The 26898-nt window shown below is 38.1% G+C and overlaps 1 protein-coding gene across 2 annotated transcripts in view; it reads right to left on the bottom strand.

Annotated features, from left to right (window-relative positions):
• The window catches only part of LOC137255974 (polypeptide N-acetylgalactosaminyltransferase 5-like), a 320337-nt gene that overhangs the window by 193001 nt on the left and 100438 nt on the right, over positions 1 to 26898 (bottom strand). For both annotated transcript variants that reach the window (XM_067793598.1, XM_067793603.1), the window contains exon 3: positions 4992 to 5058. The gene's annotated coding sequence lies outside the window, so the exon portion shown is untranslated. The remainder of the gene's footprint in view (positions 1 to 4991; positions 5059 to 26898) is intronic.

Here is a 26898-nt window from a genome sequence, read left to right as displayed (position 1 = left end):
CCGGTTCTTCATGGACTACAAGCATTGGTTGCAAAGGGTCATTTTACCCCGGTTCTTCATGGACTACAAGCATTGGTTGCAAAGGGTCATTTTACCCCGGTTCTTCATGGACAACAAGCATTGTTTGCAAAGGGTCATTTTACCCCGGTTCTTCATGGACTACAAGCATTGGCTGCAAAGGGTCATTTTACCCCGTTTCTTCATGGACTACAAGCATTGGCTGCAAAGGGTCATTTTACCCCAGTTCTTCATGGACTACAAGCATTGTTTGCAAAGGGTCATTTTACCCCGTTTCTTCATGGACTACAAGCATTGGCTGCAAAGGGTCATTTTACCCCGTTTCTTCATGGACTACAAGCATTGGCTGCAAAGGGTCATTTTACCCCGGTTCTTCATGGACTACAAGCATTGGCTGCAAAGGGTCATTTTACCCTGGTTCTTCATGGACTACAAGCATTGGTTGCAAAGGGTCATTTTACCCCAGTTCTTCATGGACTACAAGCATTGGACAAAATCTACAATGAATCTTTGAGTACAAGGGAAAAATAAGATACTACACTAAGAATGCAGCATACAATTCTCCACAAAGACGAACAAAAAAAGATGCATATGAAACTTGGATGGCGGTGTATCATCCACTTCAATGAATTATCACAAGAAAGGGAAAAACAAGATGTGTATTAAACTTGGATGGCGGTGTATCATCCACTTCAATGAATTATCACAAGAAAGGGAAAAACAAGATGTGTATTAAACTTGGATGGCGGTGTATCATCCACTTCAATGAATTATCACAAGAAAGGGAAAAACAAGATGTGTATTAAACTCAGAATGCAGTCTATCCAAAACAACCCTGGGTCTTCACACGGAAGCGAAAAATAAGATGTGTATTTATAAAACTCAGAATGCAGTGTATCCAAAACAACGCTGGATCTTCACAAGAAAGTGAAATACAAGATCTGTAATAAACTCAGAATGCAGTGTATCCAAAACATTCATAGATATTCACAAGGAAGGGAAAAACAAGATCCGTATTAAACTCAGAACGCAGTGTATCCAAAACTGAGAATAATTCAAGAATAGGGTATCATAAACTCGCAGCACTGTTGACACTGCAGGGGCTCCACACACCAAAGCCTCCTATAATGGTGACAATGTCCAACCATTCAAGCAGCAGTAATACCAACTAGCATGTCTGGATACCTGAGGTGAGAGTAGACCCTTAAGCATGTCGTGTACATTAACAGGATTGTTATATATTTACACACCGCCATTAAGGTCTGGTTGCCGAATTAGGACACAGCAAGGAAGAGATTATTACACTGTCAGATTTAGCATCTGGTAGAGGATACTTCCTTAAGCCCATAAGAGGTCTGTGATCTTTTATGGTCGAATCACTGACAATGGAGTTAGAATTGTAAAGTTTTACTGTCGACACATTGCTGTCACAATGGCATGAATCCTGAGTGGATCATGTTTTATCACGTGTCATTGTGTTGGTTATAATGTCACCGTGGCGATTCAGAAGGGCCGTCATGTTTCACCATGCATTGAGGCATCATAAATTTACATACCGTTCAATACTCAATAGGGACATTCTGATTGTTAGATGAGTGATAAATCTTAGTGGATGTTTGGAGAAGTTGGCATGTTAATAGGAATCAAAATAGGGCATGGAACAGATGTGTGTAAGTAATCATAAACTTAGTGATTGCACAAATTTTACAGGTACACTGATCCAGAAGGTTTAGACCCGTGAAGGTCCGGAGTGTTATAGGCCTTGCTTGCCACAAATGGCGACTATGCTTGTCGCAAGAGGCAACCAACGGGATCGGGTGGTCAGGCTCGCTGACTTGGTTCACACATGTCATCGGTTCCCAATTGTGCAGATCGATGGTCATGCTGTTGATCACTGGATTGTCTCATCCAGACTCGATTATTTTTCTGACTGACGCCATATAGCTGGAATATTGCTGAATGTGGCGTCAAAAATAAACTCACTCACTCACTCACCCCAGAAGGTTTAATGTTTCGTGCCAACAGTCTAATTATGTCAGATGCAATATTTGCCATATTCGACCAATATCACAGCACAGGACACCAGAAATGGGATTCCTGCACAGTACCCATGTGTTGAATCAAACCCGGGCCTTTGACATCATCAGCAAATGCTTTAACCACAAGGCTACCCCACCATCACAAGTTTCAATAAAAACAAACCATGAGAATGTGTGTGTTAAGTTTAAGGACATTTCCCCCAAATCACAACCCAGGAAGACTTGTATTAGAATTGGTGTTCACAAACTTTAGAATACTTGTCGTACAAGGCAACTAACAGGATCAAGTAACCAGGCTTGCTGGCACTTGTCATCACATCCTACGTGCAGAGATCAATGCTCATTATGTTAATCATTGGATTGTCTGGTCCAGACCTGATTTCTTTCATGCTGGAAAATCAATTATCAGGGGACTTGTGGTGTATGATTATTGATTATTATCTAAATATATACATTTTTAATCACCAAATGAATGGGTTTTCCCCATTTGTTTTCTAATTAATGTTTTTTTATAACTAATACTGTTATTTTGTTCACTTATACAGCAAATATTTATCAGTATATCTCATTGCATTCACACCATAGTGATGAATACAAAACTATGAATGCAATGCACATTTACACTGTTCAGTAATCAATCATATTTTTTATCCATCTTTTCTTCTATTGTTGGTTATTTTCAATCATCAGAACACCACCTGGTAACCTAATGGTATCTAATTTTGTTCAAAAATTCTCAGATGTTAGAAAGTTGCTCATGTCCTCAACCACAGGTTTGTTGGATAAATAGATATGTTGAACAAACTCTGTAGATTTCATGCTGAACAAACTCTGTAGATTTCATGCTGAACAAACTCTGTAGATTTCATGCTGAACAAACTCTGTAGATTTCATGCTGAACAAACTCTGTAGATTTCATGCTGAACAAACTCTGTAGATTTCATGCTGAACAAAATCTGTAGATGTCATGCTGAACAAACTCTGTAGATTTCATGCTGAACAAACTCTGTAGATTTCATGCTGAACAAACTCTGTAGATTTCATGCTGAACAAACTCTGTAGATTTCATGCTGAACAAACTCTGTAGATTTCATGCTGAACAAACTCTGTAGATTTCATGCTGAACAAACTCTGTGGATTTCATGCTGAATAGAATCTGTAGATGTCATGCTGAATAAAAACTGTAGTGTTCATGCTGAATCAATGATCTCATATCATAAACCCTTGAAAATGACATCAAACCTTGAATCCTGTAATCCAAATTACTACTTATCACAACCCATATCCTAATTCAATCACACAAAATTCAATTAATTATTACACAATAAATATCTGCTCCTTCAAGTGACTATCTCATTAACCCAGCCTAACATCAGGGCTGGCAACATCAACATGTTACCAGCTCAAAATGGACTTAACTAGACAAGACCAAAAGAAATAACTCAGTTTTTAGTTGCAGTGAATAATTTAATGAACCTGAGACTTGAATTTACAGTCTAACTGTGTGTTCACAACATTTATTTTCAGATAAATCCGACAAAACTTTTATCAAAATATTTTATCAGACCTCTGGGCTGGCTAGGTGTAAGTTTAGACTGTCCATCACTTTAGTCCATCTCAGGTGGTCTGATAGGCGTATTTCATCATCCTGCATCATAATTTCAATAGACTGCATCCTACTTTCTCAATCTTCACTTACCCCACCCACACTATATCTCATAGACCCTCCATCCTGCACACTGGCTCTTATACTGAATCCTGAATTTCAAAGATGCTTCTTGCTAAATACATCCTCCATTCTGAATCCCCCTTTCTCCATCCTGTATACAAATATTGCAATCTTTCAGTCTTCCAGTCTGACTCCTCATTTCATTCATCATGCAAGCAGAAATCCCAAACCTTGAATCCTGCATCCCGAACATCCCTGCTGATTTTACTGACAAACGAAAAAGCAGAAAATACACCCCTGACATCACACAGTTCAAATCTCAATCTCCTGACTTTTGGATGTTATACCTAGAACACTACATTCCAAATCTCAAAAGTCCATCTCTGCATTCAGAATCCCAAAACTCGAATCTCGCATCCCGAACAGCCGTGTTGATTTTACTGACCGAAAAAGGCAGCGGTTCAAATAAGTAATCTTCTAAATATACACCCCTGACAGCCCAATGTTTAAATCTCAAATCCTGCATTCCTAATCCAAAACCTAGAATTGTACATTCCAAAACCTTAAGGTAAATCCCTGCATTCAAAATCCCAAAGCTCAAATCCTGCATCACAAAACAATCATGTAAATTTTACGGACCTAAAAAAGCAGCTGTTCAGCTAAATAGTTGTCCAAAAATACACCCCTGCCAATGATGTCCAAATCTCAATTCCTGCATTCAAAGTCCTTAACCTAGAATCCTGCATTACAATCCAAAAAGTTATTACCAGCATTAAAAATCCTAAACATCACATCCAACATCTCAAACAGCCATGTTGATTTTACAGACAAAAAATGGCAAATGTTCAACTAAACAATCCTCTGAAAATACACCCTTGACATCATCAAGTCCCTGGTGCCACTTCTATCAAGAACATCTCAGACAAGAATCCCTTTCATCCCAACTAATCCGGTAATCCAAACCCCTTCTGGAGACGAACTCTGGGAAATGTCTTCAATCAGCCCACTTCTTGCCGACCTAAATGACTGCGTTGCTCAGGACAGTCAAACCTCCGTAAGACGAGGAGTCTGGCAGGGATACTGATGACTCGGATAATATACGTTTAACCTCGACCAGACTGAGACTCTCAAATGATGTACCATTTGGAGAAATTTCTCTTTGATTGACAAGTGGCTAAGGAATGGTTAGCCCATGTCAATATCTCCATTACCTTTTGATACTGGGTAGGATTTGATTGATGACACATTTATCAACACTGACTTACCTTCTTGTAGAGGTGAATGGAGGAGTGTGCTGGATTACTTCTTGATAATCCTTGCAGCATCTGTAACCTGGTGAAAAGGACGAACAGATTGTAAAACTTTAATGCATAAGGTGAAATGATAATTAACATTCAAGATAGGTGGCTGAGTGGGTTAGACTACTGACTTGTATGGTGGTGTTTAATGTATCACTCTAAAATTATGACTTTGAATTAGGAGATAATTTGGTTCCAGATGTATTCCCATGCATCAAATACTCAATAACAAGCGGAAATTGGCCAACACATGATGTTTATCAATATTGTAAATAAAAAAGTAAACCAAAGGGTTTTACTGTCTGTATTCATTTACATCGAGTATGAGTACAACAGTGAAGTGTCATCAGCTGGACGTTTCAGCTGGATGCCATAGCAGCATCTGGAGTTGCTCATTTGTGACGTCATTCTAACTTTACATCACAATATGATTTGTTGATGACACAACAAAACAACTGTCTGCGATGTTCCTACGTGTCAATACGCAGCGAATACTCTTGCAGTTTCCGGGAATCAAATACAATTTGATCATGTTTTTCAACCAATCAGATTACAGAACACACTGACTTTGGGTTTTTTGGTTTTGGAACAACCTCAAAAAGTAATACTATCTGTAAAGGCTTTGAGCAGCATTTAGAAGACACCCATAAAGTTCTTGCCTTTACAGAAACTGTACATTACTGAGAAACTCTAATCACAGCAGTGAGTCTTTGATGTAATGCTGTCAACAGGGTGCAAGATCACAACCCAACATGCTATGGATGAGCCATCATACAAATAGGCATGCATAACATCTAGGGGTAAAACAGTATGCTTTTACCATGGTACGGTACATAATGCAGTAAAAGGCCTTTGGTTCGGTATAGGAGATATGATTATAGTGCAGAAAATTTACAAGAGCCGTCTTGCAATGAAATTATAGATTTGTTTCTACACATTTTAGAAAAGATATAAAAAGATAATAAAATGAAAAATTAAATATCAATTTAATGGATTGCAATGGATTACAATATGGTATGCTGAAACAAAGACAAAATACCGTCATATACCATTTCACTCCTAATAACATACATAACAGAGGTTACACTTTATATTTAACATCATGTTGTGTTGTGAAGAGGAACATTAGAGTGTTATGTACTCGTGAAGACCTGGGGTAAGGGCGACTATCCTTGTCAGAAAAGGTTAACAGGATTGAGTAGTCACTCTCACTGACTTGAGTTGGGTTTTACGTCACACCAGCATTATTCAAGCTATATGGTGACGAGATCAAGTTTGCATCAATTACCATTTTAACTGACTTGGTAGCCACGTCATCATTCTCAGTTGCTCTGATCAATGCTCCTTCTGTTGATCACTGGATTGTCTAGTCCAGACTTGATTATTTACAGACCACCCCATAAAGGAGGAAGGATTGTGTAGTCAAGACTTGTTTATTTACAGATCCCCATACAGCATACAGGAGGAATATTGATGAGTGCAGCAAAAAAATAAACTCACTAACTCACTAGTGTGTGATGACCATAACAAACCAGCTTGTATTGGTTTGAACAATTTCAGTCCAGTGCTAGCACACTTAGATACACTGTCAGAGTTTAACATGGATTCTCTACTCACACACAAGATGCTGACACCAGGATAGATTGTCCTAGTGTTTTTTTCCATAATTCAGGGACATCAACAATTAGCTTCTCTTAACATCTTTTCGTAACAGTCAAGAATTAAATTCCCAACATTCTGCTCTCCATTATAGTCTTCAAAAGTGTTCTGGATTGGCGAGATAACAGATCCACCCAGTCCTGTTTTTTAATCCCTAATCCTGAATGCCAGGCAGGGTAACAAGAATTAGATTATCTTAACATCTTTTTGCAACAGTAGGCCCAGAATTGAGTCCCCAACCTTCTGTTCTCAATAAATACAGTTTTCTGGTACGGCAGGGTTACAGATCTCCCCAGACCCTGTTTTCAACCCATAATCCTAAGTGTCAGGCAGAGCAACAAGTGCCACCTCTTCACTTCTTTTCATAAAAGACCATGAACAAGAACAGTCTTCAGACCTGACACTTTCTTGAACCTGTTTGGAATGACCTTGACTTTGCCAATGACCTTCAGATAAGTAACAGTTTATTTAAGCCTTATGTTATGTAAAATGTATTTTAAGAATTTCAATTCTAAATGTCCTGGTTATACATAAATGACAGTCCAAGAGCCATACATTTATGCATGACAGCCATGATTAAATTCAGATAGTAATACTGTGAACATGATCTAGAGACACCTTTCGTATGATCATTCCAACAAGTTATTTTTTTTAAAATAAAAAATACTGCCTCTGAGAATATGATTGAAACAGTTAATGTCAAACAAAATACCAAAGGTAAGTTCAAAATGAGCATATGCAAAAAAGATGTAAAGTAAAAAGTTGTGGCTCATTTGCAGGAAAAAAATTCTCGGAAGCAAAATGCTAAAAAATGTCTGATTAAAAAGTTGATCCCTGACATGATCCCTTAGGTATGTATATAATATGAAACGACAGTCGACCTGCACCTCATTAGTTTCCAATTATCAGCTACTTTTTCACTTTATCCCCCAAAAAATGATATGATGACATTCCATTTTTTTTAGTTTATATCTACTTTATTTCAAGCTAACTTGTCAATACCATATATATGGCCATGTTGTTTAGAGTTGCCTCCCCTTTTCAGTTGAAAATTTTAAAATCACATCAGGACCCTAGCCTGAACAATCTCATCAAAACTGATCTTTTACCCAAATATATATCTCTGATTGACAATCTGAGGACTCCATCATTAACAGTAAACAGAAAAGTTATCTTTCCTTGGCATTTCAAACTTTGTAAATCAATGCCATTGTATCATGCTATGATGGTCACATGTGAAGATTTATTGCAGGTTGAAATCTGAGACCCTGTGCATGTTGTGCCAGCAAAAACATAATTACCTCCCTTGATATATCGTCCGCAACATTCACCATATTTAAGTATTGGGCCAGAAATAATTCGACAAAAGGTTATTTAATTTAAAACCGTTCATAAAATACAATTTGTTGTCATTTATGAAGCACTGTAAACCAAAAGTCACCATGTTTTTTAATCTGACTGGTTGAAAAACATGATTGAATGGTATTTGATCCCTGAAATTGCAAGACTATTCACTGCATATTGACACATACAAATATCGCACACAATTGTATTGCTGTGGTGACATCACTCAAATCATACTACAACCTAAAATCGGAATGACGTCACAAATGAGCACTTCCAGATGCTGCCATGGGAACCAGCAGAAACGGCAAGCTAATGACACTTCACTGCTGTGCCCATAATCGATGTACATAAGTGCAGACAATGAAACCCCTTTAGGTGTACTTTTGTGTTTACAATGTTGAAAAACACTGTCAGTTCCTAATGAATTCCCATGGTTCAAATACTCTATAACACCTAGAAATTGGCCAGTACATGATGTTTATCTCCTAAGAAATTTGTAGCAGGTTATGAAACATTAGGGTACATACATCAATAGGATGATGGCCTAGTGGTTAAAGTGTTCGCTTGTCAAGCCAAAACTCCAGGTTTGGTTCCACACACGGGTACAGTGTGTGAAGCCCATTTCTGGTGTCTCCGCTGTGATATTGCTGTAATACTGCAGAAGGTGGCATAAAACAATACTCACTCACAATAAATGTGATTACATTTCATGCCTTAATGACGAGGCTACCCCACCGCCAAGATTTATTGTGTGACATAACAATATTAAAACATATCACATCATCCAGAAAAACACCACTTTTGTATAACTGAACAACATCTTCTCACTAAACATGATTGGAATTTCCTTAACATACTTCCTATGTATTGGTATGGGAGATATGAATGCTACGAGAAAAGTTACGAAATCTTAGGCTTACGAGAGCTTTGTGAAAGGGGCCCCAGAACAACATCTTCTCACTAAACATGATTGGAATTTCCATGTGAAGAACACTTTAAATAAGTCACAAATCAACAGTAGATGCATATGAAAAGTTAAATGTAAAACCAAAGTCTCACCATTCCAATGTAAAACCTCCTGGCAGGCCTTACAGTTCAAATGTGAAACCAACTACCACATACTACTATTCGAGTGCAAAGCATCAGCACAACTCACTTCAAAGAAGTACTTCACACACGATATCGAGCAAAATTGCAGTCAATCTATATCAGGAAAATGTACTGTTTGCTTTTATCGAATTGACTTTCGACTTCAATTTGCTAAGAACACCAATCATCTGTCAACATGAGAAAGATGCTGAAAAGCATTGAGGCATTCCAGCCTTTGCTCACAGAAGTAGCCATAGACTGAAGGTGATGTTGAGGGTGCAACTAATTACAGATAGTTGACAGCAAGGAGAGCTTCTGTTGAAAATCTTACTTAGTTTAGGGTGACTACAGAACAAACTCAGATCCTGAAGTTTTGTAAGAATTAGACTTGATACGGAGCTCCAATTAATAATTAGTGTGTGATCTTGTTTTGATGCTACACTCAGTAATATTACCGGCAATGTGGCAGAAGTCTGTGAATAATTGAGTCAGGACTTATCAATCTTGTGATCAAGAGCATCGATCTACACAACTGGGATACAATGACATGTGTTAACCTAGACAGCAAATATAATAACCCAGTTCCATCATTCATCTATTTTGACAAGCCTTTTGATGAAGAGAGGAAGCTAAAGCATATCACAGTTGTCCTTGAAGAACTAGAGCAGAGGATATAGTTCGAGAAGCTAGCGTATGGAGCAGTGAATAACCCAGACTCCCCTGTGTACCTTAGGGACGTGATCAGTCTCCTTCACTTACATGGAGTCTATGGTTGGAGAACAATACAGCGTGTCATCCCAAATACCAGGACAAAAACAAGCCAGCCACACCATTTCTGTCTCTGTCCCAACCCTTTGAAACTCCATCCCCATTCTCTATCCAACTCCATTCCAAGATAAGATGTGCTGAAACAACTGACTCCTTCCACAGACTGCTGAAACCTATCTTCCCTGATGCCTATCTCTCCTAGACTTTGTGATACAGCATAGAACAGCTTTTATTGGTCAACTGGTTGGTTGGTTGGTTGATTAATTTATTGATTTATTTATCAGAAATTCATTATCATTATGTTTCACAGATTAAGATAGAAATGCAGCAGAGAGGGTTGAGGTGATCCCAGCACAGTCATGCTGGTAAGGTTCATCATCAGCTCAGGGCCTTAACCCCCTTTACATGCAGCCTACACAATGAATGGGACTACTCCCAGGAAAAACTGCCTAGTCGAACCCACCAAGGACTATTATTATTAATAATAAAGAAGCCTCGCCAGACAAGCCAGTGACTGCAGTAAGGCATAAGCAGTGATCCCTGACCTTGGGACAACACACATTAAGACAAGTAACTAAGCATAAGACAATTTGATCCTTTTTGCCGAACTCCAACGACAACCTGGAACCACTTCTATCCTGGCATCCCCATGGGGCACTTCCTCAGTACTTAATCGCACAAGTAATTATACGAAGTAGGAAAAGTGAAATGTATCTACTCGCCCCAAGAGTAATTAATACAGGGGCACATTATTTTGAGCAAATGACCAAGCCTTTAATATTTTCTGCGCCATCCCAATTGACACAGAAACTTCCCTGATCTCAGGTCAATTCTACTTTCACTGTTGCCCAAAGGAGAAATCGACATTATCAGTACCATGAACATATTAGACTGTCCTTCCCCATCTTGTCCATTTCACAAAGCAATTGTGGCAGTTAGGTGATCGTAACTCCCACAATTTAATGTAAACTTACCTCTGTATTGGGCCCTGAGCACTTAACTCTGTCACTTCAAAAACAAGGCAATGTGACCCTTACCCTTCTCTCAAAACCTCTCAGACAAATCAAACATGTCCAAAACCAAAAAAAAGTTCAGTCAAGAAACAACAAAACCTTCTGAAAAGTGGATTAATTAAATATCTTATTTACTTGATCTTCCTACCTCACCTCTGAATAATCAAATTAGACGTCTTTTGGAAACTTCTCCCAGAACATCTGCAGATCAATGTCCAAGGACAGAATAGAAAAAAATACAAAAATTACTTTTGAACAAATCACATAAAGCAAACACTGCTGACATGTTGTTCTCCACTGAGACAGAAGACATATTGCTTTCCCTCCAATATCTCATCTCGACTGACCCGCTGACACTGGTAATGTGATTACCCTAAAGGGCCACATTTGAATAATGATCCGCCCTTTTCATCCAATATGACACTATATCAATAAAGCCTTGCTAATGCCTTTGCTAGGTCTGTTGCCACCATCGTAGGGGATGCATCCTTGGGATCCTGTACAGAATAAACCACCGATTCCCCCAGGGACGCTCTCGGCACTTTGAAGTGACATCGTCAAGATGGACAGATCTGGCTATCAAACTTAAACCGTGGTATTCTCTAGTGCACTGGAAATTTATTATGTATTTTTTTTATTTTATTTTATTTATTGGTGGTGTTTATTTTGCTGGCTAAGTAGGACTTCTTGTACCTTATACAGCTATGGTTCCACACAGGAAATCATGAACGGCCAACTCACACAGGTGTCCAGTCGACTGAATTTTAGTATTCCCATTAAACCAGAACTGTACAAAAATAGTCCCGAAGCACTGTAGCTCACCTGAATTTGTTTGTTTGTTTCATGCTGCACTCAGCAATATTCCACCTATAGTTTGTTTTTAGGGGGTTTGTTTGTTTATTGTTCCTTCACAAATCAATTGAAAGTTTAGCAACATTGAGCTTGAACAATCCTTGGATGGGTGACTGTGTTTGGCAGCAGACTAGAGTTTCTAGGGCTTCAGTACTGCCCCACAACAAAGCACCTGTTTGTTCAAAATTCAAAATTGGTGTGAGTGAGTGAGATGAGTTATGTGTCACTTTTAGCAATACTCCATCAATATCACGATTGGGAAGCCAGAATGAGCTTCTTACATTGTACCCATGTGTGAAATTGAACCCAGGTCACCAGCGTGACAGGCGGGAGCACTAGGGTATGCCACCACGTGTCTATATTCCGTGACTCCAAATGATGGAAGGCAGGGAGTGGGAAAGTGCAGCTGCATGTTGCTATACTTCAAAGACAATGAAAGATACTTTCACAAATATGGACAGACAGGTTGTGCAGCTTTCTACTCTTCAAACAATGGCTGTATTTAAGATGTAGTGACTATTGCAAATTAAGCTCAGCATTCACTTGACAAAGACATATGTTGCTATGTTGTATTCATTTCAGAGCTGGTTTCAACAACAAAAGCATCTGTCTTGTGACACATTACGTTCACGACAGGTAGAAAATGGAAAGCCCCACACATGGTATTATGTCGTTTGGAATGCTGGGGAACTAGCTTATTTCTCTAAAAACTAAGACATGAGTGATGTAGGTACACGCAGTCCTGATACAAATAGTTTAAGTATAATATATACCCTATAACAAATCAGACCTTTTGAAACAAGAGTCATCAGAAGATGACATATCTCCCTGGCCCCCACATATTTGAAGAACAAATCATCTGACAGTTACTTAATGTATTTCTATACTAAGTGCGAATCATTTCCATGGAAATAATCAAAAATATAAATGCCAAATATTGGTAAATAGCAAAAGGCACCACTTCAATATCTGCCTTATATATTTGCCAAAATCTGTCGAAAGATATCAAAATGTTTTTTGAGTTGTGCTCAGGAAACAAACCTCATCCCTCCCTTTTCAGACTAAGTCACAATTGTTTCCATGGAAATCAAGAAAATAATAAATCAAAAGCCTGTAAATAGCAAAAGGCACCACTTTAAGTTCTGACTGATGTATCTACAAGGCAAGGCAATGGCTATATCCACCCGCATTACATATTGGACATGACAGACAAAACAGAGAGAGTTCGGCTTGACCTGAATTACTCTACATATGCATGACCCGGGATGTCAAATGGTACAAACGGTAGATCAAGTTAACTTCATTAAATAGGGGAGCAGAGAATGTTGTTAATGTTTCATTTGTGCAAAGCATTGATGCATGGATTCATTACAGAACTTGTCACCCCCAAAAACACTTTTTACCCAAAATATCAATCATTTCATGTTTCAATTTAAACGTTTATACAGTCTTGTTTGGTGTAACTGTACAACATACAGACGTCAGTTAATTTCTCAATCCGATTCACTCTCTCTATGAATCTCTACACCCACTGTTACTGCTGTTCACGGCCTAAAAGCCTGGACCCCGTTTCACAAAACTCTCGTAAGCCTAAGGTCTCGTAACTTTCCTCGTAGCATTCCTACTTCCTATGTTACAGTATAGGAGGTACGAATGCTAGGAGAAACGTTACGAGATCTTAGATCTTACGAGAGTTTTGTGAAACGAGCCCTGAATCGGAAACATTAAGCCAACTGTAGCTTCTCTCCAAAAGAAAGTTGAAATATTTCAGACGGTTTCTTGTCACTGAGATGTCAAATGGCAATCTTGTCTTGGCTGTTCAGACATGCTGACATTCAACTGATAAAGTTGCACTCCTTCGCAAGAAAAGACTCAATGATAGCTGATATGGTCACACAATGCATTAGTATTCACTTGATCGGGTCAAGTTGAACAAGCTGTAGTTTAGTTTTGCCGCATTCAGCAATATTCCAGCTATATAGTATTCAAGCTATATAGCAGCAGTCTGTAAATAAACAAGTCTGGACCAGACAAACCAGTGATCAACAACATGAGCATGGATCTACACAGCTGTGAAACAATGCCATGTGTCAACCAAGTCAGCAAATTTGATTACCCAATCCAATTGGTCGCCTCTTATGACAAGCATGGATTATTGACGGTCATTTCTAGCCCACATGTTCATCACAGGTGTTGTATTTTAAGTTTGGCAAGCATGCTGAAAAAAAAAATACTGATTACAGAAATGCTGGCAATGGGACAAGAACTATTGTGTTGTGTTCTGTTTGCTGCTAAAATATCTGCCTGACATGATATTTTTCATGGAAAACTTACTCTGTTTGAAGATGATCATGAAAGTTTTTTGCACCAATTTATGACTGGATGAAACTTTGTTTCACCATTTTGAAACATAACTCACTACTTGATCATTCAGCAGTCAAGGCAGTAGTTTGCATCATGTGCGTCAGTCAATTTTCACAACAAAAAAACTAAAAATTGTCAATTTTTCTCATCATGTGATTCATATTCTGTTATCAATAAAATAAAATGCTTAATAACTGACACTAGACTGAAGAATCACATTCAATGTGAGCATACTTGTTTTTGTAGGAATTGTTGGTGGGAAAAATAATAAACGTTTTCTTCCTTTATCATCTTGTTTTCAATTAGATACTTTAATAAGGTCCAGCCTCTTTCATCAGTTTTGAGAGAAATATTCTTTCTTAAGCTGCTCAACCTGATTTGGACAATCAATGGCTGCACACAACAATGTCAGTAAATACAAAACCTGCAGCTTACACAGGCTGTGTGAAGCAAATACAAATACATAAATCCAGGAACAAGTTCCTCCAAGATTAACCTAGTCCCTGGAAATGGCTGAAGACATTTGAAAGTGTATGAATGAATCCTTTCAATAATGTCATCCACTCCAAAATAGACGTATTAATAAATCAACTTGCACTGTACTTTATGAAAGTCAAAGTATATTAATTTCATAAAAAACGAAACTGAAATGATTTAACAAACAAAGAACAGAAAGACACTTACAAACAATATTTTCAAAATGGCTGACATAGAGCAGACGTCAAGTCAGCTAAAATGAAAATATATTTATTGTATCATCCCACTGTTTTCAACATTTTCAGACCGAGTGCTATTCCATAAAAGAAATAATTGATAAACAATAAAATCCAAATTTCAATGAGAAATAAATCTCATTTGCTGCAGAAACATTGTAACACAAACAAGTGTTTCTGTGTCTTTCATAGACATGATAGGAGTCATCAATTTTTGCAAACATGTTTGGAAAGTAATAACAAATGATTGGCAACGTTTTGATGCATTTATGAAACGTGCTTTTATGTCTGATAACAGATCAATATAAAATTGCATGTGAGAGCACGAGTGGAGCAAATTACATTCCATAAAAACAATCTTTCTGTGAATCTAGCGCTCGAGTGCAACGCAACAGGCTTCTATTAACAATTCAGATCTGAATATGTTCCAAATGAGACTGCAAACTTTTACATTAAAACCATTTCACTGTGAAAGCAGAGCTTTAATTACACTGATCATCTTAATGAGTGAATGCATCTTTCTAATTCAGTATGAACGGCTATGAAAAAAGATGATTTAGATTATTTAATCAAATTCAAACGCTTCAAGATTGGTCCTGTTCCTTGGGAAGTGACAAGTTGTTTTTATATTCTAGTGCACACAATTTGTATGGTTTATCACCAAATCGAACCTCTTTTAAATGTATTAAAAATTTGGTACAGATGGTGCTTTTAAGGATCTGGGTGTTGTGCATTAAGAGCATCTTTTTCCTCTTACATCCAAAGATGTTTATTTTGAAAATCAGAATTGATCAAATGTCAGATGAAAAAAGGAGGTCATTGTCAGTATTTTCTAACTGTTGGACACACTACCACTACACATACATCCTTTAACCTTTGTTTGTTGTTTAACACTTTTCTCAGCAATATTCCAGCTGAATGATGGTGATCTGTAAATAATCAAGTCTGAACTAGACAATACAGTGATCAACGTCATGAGCATTGATCTATGTAAGTGGTATACAATATGTGTCAACCAAGTCAGCAAGCCTGACCACCCAGTGTCATGAGTTGCCTCTTATGACAAGCATGGTTTGCTGAGGACCAATTCTATCCCAGAACTTCAGAGGTGGACCTCATCATGATGACGAATTAATAAATCATTTTGCCCTAGTAATGATACCAGGTGTTGGAGTGATGTCCCTATGCTTCCCTGCATAGAAGAATAGGTCTTCTGCAACCCATTCTTGTCACAAAAGGTGACTATGCTTGTCGTGAGAGGTGACACACTACCACTACACATACATCCTTTAACCTTTGTTTGTTGTTTAGTGCCACACTCTGCAATATTACATTCATATGGCAGCAGTCTGTAAATATTGAGTGAGTGAGTTTGGTTTTACGCCGCTTTTAGCCTCACACATTGTACCCATGTGGGGAATCCAACCCACGTCTTCGGCGTGACAAGGGAATGTTTTAACCACTAGGCTACCCCACCGCCCCGTCTGTAAATAATGAAATCTGGACAAAATAGAACAAATAGTGAACAACGTCATGAGCATCGATATGATCAACTGGGATACCCTGAAACAAGCCAGAGAATGTGACCACCCGATCCTGTCAGTTGCCTCTTACGACAAACATGGATTGCTGAAAAACAATTATAACGCTAATCTTTACAGGTTCTTCATCTACAAGGAGTTCATTCTACAGGTCAAATGTTAAGGTAGGTAAGTATCTGAATATGTCTTGTTTGACTATATGATTATACAAGTAGCATTATATGTTTATCTGTTATTTTAGAACATACCTCATCAGCATCATCATCATCATCATCATCATCCTTCAAAGGTACAAGTTAAAACTGGTCTCTCACAAATTTTGCATAATATATGGACAACAAATGGGATCTGGTGATTATGCAAGCTGACTTATATGATGATACATATCATTGTAAACCAAAAGTCACTGTGTTCTGTAATCTGATTGGTTGAAAAACATGATTAAATGGTATTAGATTCCCGGAAACTGAAAGACTATTCACCGTGTATTGACACGTGAACAGTTGTTTTGTTGTGTCATCAACAGTGGTGACGTCATTCAAATCATATTGTGACGTAAAGTTAGAATGACGTCACAAATGAGCAACTCCAGATGCTACCATGAGAACCAGCTGAAACGGCCAGCTGATGACACTTCACTGCTGTGTCCGTATTCGATACAAACGAGTGCAGACACTAAAACCCCTTTGGTTTACTTTTGTGTTTACAATGTCGGTTCCAAATGCATTCCCGTGCTTCAAATACTCAATAACACCCAGAAATTAGCCAACACATGATGTTTATCTCCTAATTGTATCCTGATTGTGTACATTGATGCACTTGCCAGACTGCCTTGTCCAGACTTTTGACAGACCATGTACAGATGAAAGATTGCTGAGTCAGAGTTCGTACATAATTTCAAGACCAAAACTTAAGGCTTTTTCAAGGCTTTTAAGTCTTTTTCCAGGCTCTTTAAGGCAAAAACAGATTTGCCTGTGAGTGCTGATAAAAAAGTAATCAAAGCAAACATCATTGTCATTGAACATCACACACACTAAGAACTATGTGGTTTTAACAGTGAGTATGGTCTTACACCGCTTTTAGCAACAATCCAGCAATATCACCACAGGGGACAACATGAATGGACTTTACAAATTGTATTCATGTGGAGAATTGAACCTGGACTTTGGGCTACCTCACAGCCCCATCTGGACCTGAGTGAGTGAGTGAGTGAGTTTAGTTTTACGCCGCACTCAGCAATATTATAGCTATATGGCGGCGGTCTGTAAATAATCGAGTCTGGACCAGACAATCCAGTGATCAACAACATGAGCATCGATCTGCGCAATTGGGAACCGATGACATGTGTCAACCAAGTCAGCGAGTCTGACCACCCGATCCCGTTAGTCGCCTCTTACGACAAGCTGAGTCGCTTTAATGGCAAGCATGGGTTGCTGAAGGCCTATTCTACCCCGGGACCTTCACGGGTACCATCTGGACCTGAACCAGGATCAAATGTTTATAGCACCTAAAAGGGAAGCATTTCTAACTCTCAAACTGCAGTTCTCTAGAAGACCACCCATTTGCTCTGAGAATATTATAAACCGTTCACTGATCATGAGGGGTCATCAGTTGATATTTGTTTATATTTCACGACGACATAAACTGACATGGAGGGTAGATCAACCAAAGGGCGCCCAGGGACCAGTGAACAACATATTGATGCTACTGAACACCTCAACTTTTTGAAGCACGGGTATTGGATAATGATATGGAATATCAGAGCTAGGCAACAAGTCAAACATTACCAACCAAACGAATTCCTACAGTTTGGCATTTCCAGCAGGTAACAAAGAAAATGTTACTTGTAAGCAAGGTACATTGATTGGTCCAGCTAATCAGAAAACAACATTTATGTGTGAGGTAAGATAAAACATGTTATCTTTCACAAACTGGACTTTGTCCCTAATGGTAAACCATACTTTATAACATCTCAAAGTCAATATAAAAACCTTATCTGACCAGGACAAATATATCAGACAATATTTCGCAAACCCTTCCAGTTCCAAGCTCCTGACTATGTTGAGTAGCAGCTATGACTGATTAGCCCCAAAATCAGTGGATTTCTCCAACATCATAGGAACGACCAAGTCCTGCTCCTGTAAGAGTTGACTTTGATTGGCACACATCTGAGCATCATTAATCATGTTTCATGTCTCATGAGATGTTTGAAACAAAGAACTGGAATTGTGAACTCTATGTGTAGATAAAAACACTCAGCCTTAATTGGAAATAGATATTTCTTTTACAAAGAAGCTTTAAATAAAGTAGAACTAATTTTGGGCCATTGTGGTGACTGATAAAAAATGTTTTGGAACATGAAGATGTCATCGTTATTTAACTGTACTGTCAGGACGTAACACGATGAGAGTTCACACAAGGAGGTAGTTTAGAGACTACACAAGGCGTCTCTCACCAGCATTCCATCAGCTATCAAACACATGTAAGTTTCTGTTCACAGTATTTCAGTAGAGACAAAGTGACAGTGTCGTTTCTAAAACTATATGACATGTCGCCTGAGATTTCAGAATGTTTTAAGCACAAATATGCAATATGCAATAAAAATATTCTTAACAAAATGGTGCTTTGTGGCCATGTTTATATCAATTGCAGTATTTTTAAGAGAAACAGTTGCAGGACATCAATTCAGTTGGCTTTCAGCTTTAGTGAAGAAAATCTGTTGCATAATTTTTATGTTATTTATTTTAAATTCATCCTCGTATGATTCACAGGCGATGCAGAAACATGAAAAAACTCTTGCACTGTTTTTTTTACAAAAGTTTATAATTTGAAAACAAAAGTGTTTTAACACTACATTCATCAAGTCAGTAAATGTTTTATTTGTGTTGAATGTTTCCTGAGCAGGGGTAAATATATTGACTTGCTGTGTTATCATTTAAGAAGCACTTACAAAGTTAGATCTTTCACAAAGGTCATCGAAACATTTAATCTTGACAATGATTGAAGAGGAAGCGAAAAGATTAATGCAAAATATTCCTCTCAAATTACACCTTTCGAAATTTGGGAAGATTAGCCAGGGAAATTAACGGGTGTTGTTTGCCAGACAACTTATCAATAATGGATATACTGCTTGGTAGACAACTTATCATTAATATCACAAAGATAAATAACATGTGTGATCTGATCTGACTGAACGATTTATTTCACACAATTGATTAGGTTTCAGGGAAGCGAATCACAATATCTATTGATTGCTGACAGACAGGGAGTTGAGGACGTGGACCAGAATGCATCAGTATCACCTGCGGTTAGTTAGGTGGCCATCACCGATGGAGATTACCCTTCATCAATCTTAATCAAACCTAAGTCACTCTGAAAATTATGACTACTTTCAAAATGGTCAAATTATAGTGCTGGATATAAAATCAATTAAATGAAAAAAAAAAAACAGGACCAAGTGCACTGTGGCCATTACAACAATAACGTCAGTCTCTAAACTGATCTCAGTGTGATTGTACATTAAGTGTTTCTGTTTTCCGGTAATTATCAGTTTGGGACAGGAAAAATTACATGGACAGAGAAGTCAGACATTCTAAGTCTCCAGAATGGTAAAATTATTGTCAAAATGAATATGATTAAGGCATCAGTATGGGCTCTACTGACATAATGCCAGGTAGAATAACACGATAATAAGCACAAATTCTCAATGTCTGTTTAGAAAAAGGCGAGCAAGTGTTGTTTCATGTTGTTTGGAACACTATTGTTGTTTTATCCACCTTGAGGTGGGAGGAAAGCATCATGTGGGTGTTTCCTGATGCCCAAATTACAGCTACCACGCAGATAAGCGCAGAAACATGATCACAAGGATACGAGTGAGTGAGTGAGTTTAGTTTTACGCCACACTCAACAATATTCCAGCTATATGGCAAAGGTCTGTAAATAGTCGAGTCTGGACCAGACAATCCAGTGATCAACAAGGTGAGCATCGATCTGTGCAACTGGGAACCGATGACATGTGCTATCCAATTCAGCGAGCCTGACCACCCGATCCTGTTAGTCACCTCTTACGACAAGCATAGTTGCCTTTTATGGCAAGCATGGGATGCTGAAGGCCTATTCTACCCTTGGACCTTCACAGGTCTCACCAGGATACGAACCAGTAATCATCGGAATCTGGCTGGTGTGAGGGCATCAATCACTTAAAGGGAACTGCGGGACCTAAGACAAATCTGGTATCTGTTTCAAAAGGAAGTATTCATGTATTTGTTCACAATCAACCAAATAAATTGGGAGTCAAGGCCTCAGAGCTTCCTTCTGACTCTATCTAGTATCCAAGTGTCAACAGCAGTGGGAGGATAGGTTTTGCCTGAATCATTGTTGTGGTTCTATCAGGGCGTGTAATCTTAAGTAGCTTTTACAACAGTCTGCCTATCATGCTGGAAGGGTCAGATTCGATCCAGGAGGAGGCAACTAGGTTCGGGTTCTGAGGTAGGACCACATTTGCGTTGTATCCTTGGGGTGAGTGAGTTTAGTTTTACACCGCACTCAGCAATATTCCCCCTATATGGCAGTGGTCTGTAAATAATCATGTCAGGAGCAAACAATCCGATGACGTGTCAACCAAATCAGTGAGTCTGACCACCTGATCCCATTAGTCACCTCTTACGACAAGCAGAGTCGCATTTTAGCATCGTTGGACAAGATACGTAGATCAAAGTCTCAGTTTACCCAGCTGTAAAATGGGTACCTGTGAGGATGTGCTGGCAATGTACATGTTTAGTTCATTGTGCCTAACCTGCAGAATGGCTGTATTATCCTCAAGAAGTTGAAAAAGTACTGGGAAGTATGATACTGTCCTGTGACCAGAGATTTACGTAGCGCCGTGAGCAGGTAACGTGCCTGGATATGAGCACCTTATAAGCAAATTGTAACTATTACAGTATTCCGGAATTATCATTTCAGTGTAGGCCAGAAATGGATTTCACACTAAGCACATATGCGGGGAATCACACCCACATCTTTGAGTTGAGTGAGCTTATCACACTAAAGACTTGGGTTCGATTGGTGATGCAGGCAGTGATATTGTTGGATTATTGCTGAAAGCATTGTAAAACCAAACTCACTCACTCACAATAAATGCGATCATGCTTACATCTGTGATGAGCAGACACTTTACCACTAGGCTACGCCATTGCTCACATTGATTGTGATACACAACAGTATTAAAACAAATCAAGTCATCCAGAAGCTGCTGTAATATTGCTGAAGGCGGTATAAAACCCAACTCACTCACTCATCTCACTCACTCACTCACTCTACAGACCACCTAATCCAGGAATATATAATGGTATAAACAACACATCATCCCTTATAAAGGCCAACCATTGTAAATGTAGGTGGGAACTGAGATTAAGTTAAAATGTATAGCCTGACATGTTAGATATTCTTAAAAACACTTTGCGAAAAGATAATTAAAGCTTCTTGTAGTATTCACTCAAATACAATACAGCCTCTAACAAATGCCCAGGACTTCTCAAAAATACTATTTCAGATATAATTGTATATCATACTGATTTGTAATTGGTAAATCCTAAAATAGCGTCACGATTCCTGAAGCACAAAGATTTCTGTGCTGCAGTCCTGCAAGTCTTGAAAACTCAATCTTCTTGATGATTAACTGTCACGACAATAAGTTCAATAACAATCCCGTTAATAGATCAACAAGTTGCAGCTTATCGCGACCCGGCATTGACAATCAGGAAACAATCGTCTGGGAAGTCATTTGCTTCGTCCGATTCAAAGGATATGAAATATGGAGTGCTTCCACCTTAAGACTACATTCATCCTGGATACTGGACCAAGTCACCGGACTTGTTGATGCAAGTCCTCAAATTACAAGCCCTTCATGAATGTTGTTATCACTAGTACTGACAGGCGAAACTGAAAGCAGCTCCACACCCTGAACAATGACCTTATTGTTAAAAGCAGGAATTACACAATAATCACATGAAAGATGTATAGAATCACTGGAATGGAAATAAAATAAAAACCAGACGAGATTTACCTGGTTTTCCTGTACACGTGTTCAGTTTCTTATCTTGACCTGTGACCCTCCCCTGCCAGAACCTTAACCCTTTATACTTCAATGGAGGCTTAACCCTTCAAGTGACTTCAGGCAAGATAACCAAAGGTGGTCCGTCTGTTATAGACTCCTGAGTACATGTATCAGGCCATCCATACTTTTGTCTGTTTCCCTACACTGACTGCCCTGGTTTATCCATCTTGAACAAATACAAAGTTCCTTTGCCCTAATTTTTCACATCTGCCATGGAAATATAATCCCTGAGGTGATAAAGAAATACTCTGACTGTTGCACACTTATGAAAATTACCAGCTTACTTCATATTCTTCCATCTGGATTAATTAAAAATTGCATCTAAGGAAAAAAGCCTTGATCAGCATGATTACATAAGGTTATTACTATGTGATAAAAAATGTTTCAAGTATGAAAATAAGTGAACAACATTCTTGTTTTCACATTCTATGTATTTTTTCATTTATATTTCATTTTCACAGTATGCAAACATCCTTTTACCAACCAATCATAATGACAATAATATTCCCAAAATGAATGAGTGAATATTTCAATCAAATATTGGCACAACAACTTAACATTGAGGATTAACCTGTTGGCACCAAGTCTTAGACATTTCCTGATTCAGTGAGTTTAGTTTTATACTGTTTTTAGCAATAATCCAGCAATATGTCCCAAAACTAAAATAACCTTATGAATATAAAATTAACATGCAAATAATATTATTTAAAATTTTAACCTACAAATAAAGCAAAGTATCAAAGTTATTTCAGAGAAAGTGTGTTCAAGGACAGAAATAAAATGTATAGACTTTGTAGGCTCATCTATAATACAACAGATCAATTAAAAGTGATTAGTATTCTCATAAGAGTGCAGCCAAATGTCGGAGACGAGATAATCAGTTCGGGGCTCATTAAGGGAAGGATGTTCACGTGGATGGGAAATACATTCCAGATTCCTGTCCACTTTGATGTCACAATGATCCTGAACTGCAACTTTAACCCTTCAATCTGCTTCAGGTTGATCATCCCAATGGAAAACTCATCATCCAGAAGGGAAGGGTCACAGGAAAGCTTTGTTGTACATCAAATTGTATTCATATTATCTCTCGTATCAGTCCTCTTGGATCATTTGTTGTCCAGACAATATAATTTATTTCATTTCCAAACCAATCTTTTCATTTATATAATGTCTTCATCATGAAACACTTACTGTGAGAATATAGGATTTAATGTAACCCAAACCTGTCTTTCATTTTTCAAAAGGAAAGATTAAAAAGAATCCCCACAATTCCAAATATCTACAAAACAATGTATTCTGAATATAAAATGAATCAGTTTAATATACATATATATTCTCATAGGCCAGGTTTTTGTGAAAAGATAAGTATATTTCTACAGCTCCAAGAGGCTATGTTTTTGCTAAATGAAGTCATTAAAGTCTTCCAGTTAAAAGTTTTCTATTATTATTTATTAGTTTTCCTATAGTTGTTTTGGTCACAAATATTAATACAAGAAAATAGCTAAACTATCATAAAAGCTATCAATATTTTGTTTCTGTTTTCTGGACTCCCACTTGTTTTGACATGCCTCAAAAAACACAAGGCTGTTCCAGTTAATCCATACCTCAGATAACACAAATCACTTCCTGTTCACCCGACCCATGAAGGTATGGGGTAGAATAGGCCTTCAGCAACTCATGCTTGCCATAAAAGGTGACTACGCTTGTTGTAAAAGGCAATTAACACGATCAGGTGGTAAGGCTTGCTGACTTGGTTGACACGTCATTGGTTCCTAATTGCACAGATCGATGCTCATGCTGTTGATCACTGGATTGCCTGATCCAGACTGGATTATTTATAGACTGCTTCCATATAGCTGAAATATTGCTGAGTGTGGCGTAAAACTAAACTCACTCCTGTTAACCCACACTTTAGATAACGTGTCACTTGCTGTTAAACCAGCCCTGTTAACCAACCCTTATCCTAAGGTAGATAAAATTCTGAGACTTAAATTTTCAATTGGCAAAGGTAAAATCATGAGGATTGGCAATCATAATTTCTCCTTATTTGGTTTACTTTTGCATCTAAAGTGAAATTAATCAGTACATTTTCACTGCAAACAGGCTAAAATGTTCAAAAGGAATATACAGGGGGGTGTGGCGGTATGTGTACTGGGGTGGCCTTGTGAAGACCTGGGTTCATTTCTACACAATAGTGCAATTTAAGAAGCCCATTCTGAGTGTCCGTTGTTGTGATACAGATGGAATAATTCTAAAAACAGCGTAAAACATCCCTCCCTCCCTGGCATATATAGGGTAGGTCTACACATAAGCATAAAATAAAACATCAATGATAGAAATTTATCAATTTCAGTTTTCGTCCGTGAGTGAATGAGTGAGTATGTTTTAACACCACTTTTAACAATATTCCAGCAATATCATGGTGGACACCAGATCTAGAAATTTCACAAATTGTACCCATGTGGGGAATCGAACCTAGGTCTTCAGCATCATGAGTAAACACTTTAACCTCTGGGTTACCAACCCAACCTGTTATCTGCAGTGAATAATATGAACAGATATGACAAGTATTGGCAAAAAACAGGTGAAACTATCCTCCTTCATGACCGAAAACACAGTTAAAGTAAGAGTCTAGTCTCCTGTTCTCTGCAGAGATGGTGGTGTAGCCCAGTGTTTTAAGCGTTAGCTCATCACACTTAAAAGACCCAGGTTTGACTCCCCACATGGGTATTATGAGTGAAGCCCATTTTTCATGTGTCCTGCCATGATACTGTTGGAACATTGTTAAAAGAGACCTAATACCCAACTCCTTAACTCACTCACTCTCAGTTCTGCTCCTTTTCATCTGTCCTGGTATGGTATTGCTGGAATATTGCTAGAGATCAAAATGGCCTACTCACTCACTCACTCATTCACTCACTCATTCACTCACTCACTCACTCCATGCCTGCCTATTGTTCTGTGTAATTCTCTTTATTTGTGTTTGATATTAGAATGGCAGTAACAGATATCTTGTATCTCCAATGACAATTTGTCCAAGGACATAACTGAGCTACAAGAGTTGTTTTGACTCAACTGTTTTATCGATTCAATACGACCCTGTTTCTATGGGAAAATTTATATATCAAAATCCTGATGAGTTTCAGTAACTTGAGAATCTGAATTAATTGATAATTTAAACTGAAAATATGTAATATAAACCACAGAACAGGAGTATTTCACACACAACTGAAGTTTGCCTACCTCACTTGCCTTCAAACTGTATTCACGGTGGCTGAAAAGTGTCTTTTGAAGTGTAAAAGTGTACAGTCTCATAAGGAATATAATCTGGCTCCTCCCAGCATGTCTCACAAATGCACAATATTAATGTCTGCACAGCATTATGTACAGTACACGTATTTGGCTCTTTTAGTTGACCTACTTATTCTGGGAATGGGAGCATGTTTCTCAATAAACTTTTAATTGAGGGATAATTGTAAAATTAATTAATCCAAGGGTTTGCCAATGGCTTGGTCAGCCATGCTGGTGCCATTTGTAAGCAATCGGAATATATTGGTAGGAATCAGGTATGAGTGTTGATGGCACTGACACTGTGTCTTTTGTTCAGCCATATGACAGTGACTCTTTATCTAATGAGGTAAAGCTGATTATTATTTAGCACTAATGAAGTCATTCGTTTACTATTCACGGTAATTATGTGGTTTATACTCTACTCAGGTTTTAACAATATTGAAAGAAAAAACAAGGATGCTTACAGTGATGATTAATACTAAAGTTGAATTACAGTGTGGAATGAAACTACTATTTGGCGAATATAACTCGATTGGCGTACAATCTGCCATGAGAGCATACAACTGAGAAATTATAAAAAGGCATACAAAATATGCCAAAATACGTCAAGCAGGCAGGTCTGGCAGGGTAAATGTTTCAAATATCAGATAATATATTTGTAAATAGATCTTATCCCATTAAAAAACAAAGAGAACAACAAGGTTGGTTGGTTGCTTGTTTAATGCTGCACTCAGCAGTATTTCAGTTATATGAGTCTCTAAATAACAGACTTCGGACCAGAGAATCCAGTGATCAATAGTATGAGCATCAATCTATGTAACTGGGATACAATGTCATGTGTCATCTCAAATCAGCAAGCCTGACCACCCGATTCAGCATGTCTCCCAAATGCACAATATTAATGTCTGCACAGCATTACGTACAGTACACGTATTTGGCTCTTTTAGTTGACCTACTTATTCTGGGAATGGAAGCATGTTTCTCAATAAACTTTTAATCGAGGGATAATTGTTGAATGATAAGCATGGGTTACTGAAGTCCAATTCTAACCCAGATAGGTACAAGAAGCAATATGCATCTGTGAGCTATCATGTGACTCACTCAGTGAGTGCATCTGCTGGT

This window comes from Haliotis asinina, chromosome 11 (assembly GCF_037392515.1).
Source record: "Haliotis asinina isolate JCU_RB_2024 chromosome 11, JCU_Hal_asi_v2, whole genome shotgun sequence".
NCBI classification, from domain to species: domain Eukaryota; kingdom Metazoa; phylum Mollusca; class Gastropoda; order Lepetellida; family Haliotidae; genus Haliotis; species Haliotis asinina.
Note: the sequence above shows the minus strand (reverse complement) of the source record. Positions and strands in the feature narration are given on the sequence as shown.